This window comes from Trachypithecus francoisi, unplaced genomic scaffold, assembly GCF_009764315.1.
Source record: "Trachypithecus francoisi isolate TF-2019V2 unplaced genomic scaffold, Tfra_2.0 Lachesis_group18, whole genome shotgun sequence".
Taxonomy (NCBI): Eukaryota; Metazoa; Chordata; class Mammalia; order Primates; family Cercopithecidae; genus Trachypithecus; species Trachypithecus francoisi.
In genome coordinates, this window is record NW_022681463.1 from 25845000 (window position 1) to 25851380 (window position 6381).

The window sequence follows — 6381 nt, forward strand, 5'->3', positions numbered from 1 at the left end:
ATGCATTTTTGATATTCATATGTCACTTCTTTCTATGGAAACTGAAATATTTGTAGGAAAAACTACATATGCTATTTTATGTCATGCTTCTTTTTACTTAACCACAAAATGTTCTAGAACAAACAATTATAATTTACTATATATTCATTTTTATGGAAATAGATAAAACATTTAGTGAAGATTTGGGACTAAGATTGCAATAAAACTATACCTAAGGATGGATTTAGGAAATATGAGTACAAAACTAATTCCCTCTTAGAATTCATAACTACTATGTTGAGCATCGAATGGCTTTGCAGTTGGAATTTAAACTAAATGATATGCTCCAGATATAACCTACAACAAATTCAGACCTTTCCTCCACTCCCAGCCAAACTGATTACAGAGCAATAAAACTCAGAACACTGTGGAAACATAGTCTGGTTTTATGTTTCCAGGGACATGTCCTCGGCCTAGGCCTCTCAGTAATTCCACTTGAAAAAGCACTCTGAACCTGAGCTCACAGTTCAGAGTACTGAGTGTGATGGGCAAGAAGTAGTAGACCACATGAATTAAAAGAACTAGAATGCCTAAGCTAGAGATAATGACAATATTAACATACTACCTAAATACCACCAAATATCACATACGAGCTTAAGGCAAAAGCACTTATGGGATCGGGACGGTCCATAGATCATCAACAAAAGAGAAACTCCACAAGAAAGTATAATGATTGTGATCTGATTTTTACAGTACATACTAATTTAAATTATGGAGAGTAAAAAAATAAAAAATAAAAACTATAAAAGTGAAGATTAAAAAATAGTAATTGGGAAACTGAAAATCCAAATAGAATGTTTTGGCAGACTTTAGTCAGCGCTGGATCTAGAGAGAGCTCTCCTACAAAAAATAAATAATAATTTGAAAAGAAATTTTATTTTATTACACTAATTTGAACACTGAACCGTATTCTTTTCCAGCACACATAAACCCTTTATAAAATAGAATAAATATTATATCCAAAGTAAATATCAGCCATATCATCACTAAAAAGACATCCATTTTATGAATGTAAGGCTTAATTAATAAATACTAAATTGTATTTTAATTAAAAATGTCATGGTAGACAATTTCAATATAAAATGAATGGAAATAGTTTTATGTGTATTTCTTTATCAATATGTATTTTTTACTGCAAAATATATACCAAATAACACTGGAAAGCTTAAAAATATTTAATGAGACTCATTCAGAGGTTAGAATCAATATTTCTAATTAAATATTTCTTTTTAGAATCTTATATTCAAGTGATTTGAATGATGACACCCATCATGTCTCATCTCCTTTACTTCTACCTTCCAGGTTTTCGTGTTATTATTACTTGTACATTGCTTGGGTTCGTAGTATTAAAATTATTGTCTATCACTGCTGTCATTTAAAACATGCCTTTACTCTTTGTCAGTAATGTGATTGTCACTAGTGTCTATTCTGCTTCATTTTTATAATCTATTCATAGTTTTATATTATGTAAGTCTGATGCTCTGCGTGTTTCACACAGTTCTCCAGTCTACTTTTTAAATTCATTCTTTTGATGTATCATCTTATCTATAGTTCTTATGTAATTAATTTTTAAAATATTATTAAATTACTCTGTAGCTTGAAACATTTGGGAAGAATATTCTCTCTTCCCTGAGTTATTTATCTTTTCAGGAAACATACTACCCCTTTTTACATACAATGTTTCCTTTACCCCCACCCTGCTCTTTGGTATTTTCAAACTGGCATTATTATTTCTTATCTTGTTCACACAGCAGCAGCTCTGTTTGCAGGTTTCATTCACTCTAAAATTAATGCTGATTTAATTTATTATTTTTTTACTGTTTTATTTTATAATATTTTATTTTTTAGAGACAGAGTCTTTGTCACTCAGGCTGGAGTGCAATGACAGCTCATAACCTCAGATTCCCTGGCTCAAGGGATCTGGCTGCCTCAGCTCCCTGAGTGGCTAGGAGTACAGGCATGGGTCACCATGCCTGGCTATTTGTTTTTTAACTTTTGTGCAGATGAGGTCTCACTATGTTGCCCACGCCTAGTCTATTATTTGTCTCAAACCATTTGCTCACTTCCTTTGCAATATAGCAAGAGGCCAAGATATTTTGTCTTTTTTTCCCCCCCTTTTCTATAACTTTAAAAAGTAGTAAGGCATAGGAGTAACTCATGTTGCAGAAGAGCTGTCATTGGAAACTTGGGCTGTATTCTTTTCTTAAATTTATTACATGCTCAAAATCAAGGTTCTCTCAACTCATAAATCTATAGGGTTTACACCATCATAATGTGGCAATACATCAAGGCTTTCCTCAATTCACTATAGGTTAGATGCTGCTGCTGACCCAACCCAAACTGCAGAGTTAAACATGGGACCTAACTTTAGCTTAATTAGTACTTTTGCTACTCTGAGTTTGGTTCAGAATCGTTACATTACACATTTGGACCAAATGCCAGTCAAGCTCAAAGAGTTTACCCCCATATATTGAGAGAAAGACATTTCCACCTTGCCAATAAATTTGGAGCTGCAAAGATGTAATCTAAAGCTGCCACAGTCATCCACAGAGGAGAGTTTCTCAGAGATTAGAAACAACGTAGAGGAGAGCAGGGAAAATAGATGGAGAAATCTTTTTTGTGATATTGTTTGGGTTGCCCATGAAGTTATAATTTTAGGTGTCAACATGTATTCTTTTTTGGCTATGTTAATTTGAATTAAGTTTCAGTTAATTTTCCTAAAAAGGGTACTAACTGATACAATTAGAGGTTTTTTTTTTTTTTTTTTTTCCTGGATAACATACCCAGAGAGAAGACATTGGCAGAATTTAAACCACAGAAAGACAATAGCAGTCATTGTAAACGTGGGTGCAGCATGACAAGTTGATAGAAGAGTAGAAAGATTGGATGTGGAGACACGTTAGATGGTTACTATTTGAATCCAGGTAACATAGGAAGGTAATAACTTGGAGAAGCAGTTGTCAGGGAAGGTAGAGGAAAGTTGTTGGAATTTGAAGGTTTTTAAGAATTAGGGTAGCAAGCTGTTTTTGTTGTTGTTGTTGTTTATTTTGTTGTTTGTTTTTTGAGACAGGGTCTCATACTGTCATCCAGGCTGGAGTGCAGTGGTGTGATCTTGGCTCCCTACAACCTCCGCCTCCCAGGTTCAAGTGATTTTTCCTCTCTCAGCCTCTTGAGTAGCTGGGATTACAGGTGTTCGCCACCATGCCCAGTTAATTTTTGTATTGTTAGTAGAGACGGGGTTTCACCATCTTGGCCAGGTTGGTCTGAAACTCCTAACCTCAGGTGCTCCACCCACCTCAGCCTCCCAGAGTGCTGGGATTACAGGTGTGAGCCACGGTGCCCGGCCAAGGTACTAAGATTAGATGGTGGATTGAATGTAAGCAAGGGAGAAGAAGGTTAAAAATAATTCCAAATTTCTCTCTTTAGCAATTACATAGATTGTATTGCCATTTACTAAAATGAGAAATCATAAGGAAATACTAGTTTTGACAATTGTGTTCTGAGGTCTTCATAGATTTAATTTTTATATGAAACTTAATCTGCCAACTTGATTTTAATGCCGCTTTTACCTGTACTGTTTATTGACCGAATGAACAAGTTTTGTTTCTACTCTATAACTATTAAAATTTTCTATTTTCTTAATGTGTTTTCTTTTTAAAAAATCATGCTTTTATCTTCTCTTTATTTTTATTTCCCAAGGTTGACTATAATACCCTTGGGAGGAGAACTAAAACCGGTTGTCAAGAAGTGTGATATGGGTATACATGGAATGGTCATGGATGGGAGGAGCAGAGGGTTCATCAAAATTGAGGACTGTAGAGATAACTTAGCAAGACATTGATGTCATTTTGAACAAAAATTGTGCATTGTAAACCCCCACCATTCTTGTTCAGCCAGGAGCCAACCAAAGCCCTAACACTTATATTTCTGTGGATACTGAGATTTTTCTGTAAACAAAATGACTTTCTGTTGTGCCCGGTGACAATTTGATCTTCAGTTGCATTTGCATGTTGAAAACTTTAATTTGTGCTAATAAAACAAAAATGGCATAAAAGAGTATACTACTGAAATAAGAAATAAAAATTATGTCTTTAAAATGTATCTCAATTTATTGAAGAAAAATATTCAACCAGAAAGTAAAGCATCTCTCTTTATCCTTAACATAATATGTCTATTATTTTTGGGTCATCAAATTTATTAATTAAAACGTAGAATACCAAGTTATCCTTTTCCTAATAGTTTTTGAATATCTATCTGTTGTGTTCCCTAAATCCCCATTACAAAGAACAAAAAGGGAGAAAGTAAGATTGGGTCACATATAGTGTCTGTTATGTAAGTGATTTATGCCATTAAAAGAAATCCCACACTTTGATTTGACTCATAGAATTTTCATATCTATATCTCTGACTCTTATCAGATTTAAACATTTTATATATTTATAAGAATTCTCAAAAAGACAGAAACAGAAACAATACAATATATATTGATACACAGAAAGAAATTTATTATAAGGGACTGGCTCGTGCAATTAAAAAGACTAAATAGTTCCATGATTTGCTGTCTGTGAGTTAGAGGCCCAGGAAAGTCTGTGTTGAAGTTCCAGTCCAAAAAAGAAAGCCTGACTGGGTGCAGCAGTTCATGCCTCCAACATCCGCAAACTGGGAATCTGAGGCAGGAGGATGGCCTGAGCCCAGGAATTCGAGATGCTTGGGCAACATAGGGAGACCCCATCTATACAAACAATAAAATAATTACAAAAGCATGTTGCTGTATGCCTGTAGTCTCAGCTACTTGGGAGGCTAAGGTGGGAGGATGGGAGGATCACTTGAGCCCTGGAGAGAGGTCAAGTCTGCAGTCAGCTGTGATCACACCACTGCACTCCAGCCTGGGAAACAAAGCAAGACCCTATCTCAAAAAAAAAAAAAAAGAAAAGACAAAAAGAAATCAATGTTCTGAGTCTCAATTCTAGTCTAAAGGTCTGCAAACAAGAAGCATTGGTGTCCTCTGAGAGCAGAAGACAAATGTCCCAGCTAGGATGACAGCATATTCACTTTTCCTCTGCCTTTCATTCGATTGAGGCCCAGCTGCATTGGTGAGGTAGACTGTATTAGTCAGAGTTCTCTTAGAGGGACAGAACTAACAGTTCTCTCTCTCTCTCTCTCTCTCTCTCTCTATATATATATACATACACACACACACACAGACATATATATACGTGTATATATATGTATATATGTGTGTATATATATATGGGAACTTATTAAGTATTAACTTACATGATCACGAGGTCCCACAGTAGGCTGTCTGCAAGCTGAGGAGTGAGGAGAGCCAGACTGAGTCCTAAAACTGAAGAACTCTGTGTCTGATGTTCCAGGGCAGGAAGCATCCAGCATGGGAGAAAGATGTAGGCTGGGAGGCCAGGCCCATCTCTCTGTTTCATGTTTTTCTGCATGCTTTATATTAGCTGGAAGGTGATTAGATTGTTCTCACCAGATTAAGGGTGCATCTGCCTTCCCCAGCCCACAGACTCCAATGTTAATCTCTTTTGGCAACACCCTCACAGACACACCCAGGATCAATACTTTGTATCTTTCAATCCAATCAAGTTGAAACTCAGTATTAACCATCCCAATCCACCCCTTGTCAACTTGAACCCAAACACATCTCCTGAGATCATACATAATCTTCAAAGAAGGACGATAATGAGGTCATAATTATGCCTAACATAATACAACTATCCGTACAACTGGAAATACACCAATCCCCAACCCAAATACTATAACATATAGTTAACAATCTTAAATGCTGATACAAGTCACTAAATCTTATGTTACATGACAAAGAAAAAGGAAATAAAATGCAGATATTTTCTTAGTACAAACATATACATGCACAAACATGTTTTTAACAAAAGAAGGAGGAAATACTCATGACAGAGATGGAGGAAATACTCATGACAGATTCCTCATTTCTGCAGGTGGTCATGTGGTTGTAGGTGGTATTGATGACTATCTTCTTCTACTACCCATTGTGTATTACCTTTGCCATAAGCAAGCACCTCAGCAGGTCATGGTTTTTTTTTTTTTTTTTAGCTGGTGGAGTGACACAAACCTTCATTCCTGAAGGATCTGGATCATTAATATTACTGCCTGGATTGGGCTGTTGTAGTTTCCCATTGACTTTAATCACAAGGCATGATAATACTAAGAAACGCCCTAATGGATCTCCTGTATTCCATGCATACTCTTCGTTACCGCCATTGTGGAGTAGTAGACTGATTTCATCTTGATAGTCCAGGTCAATCACGCCCGCTAACATTGTAATTCCCTTCTTAGCCTTTTG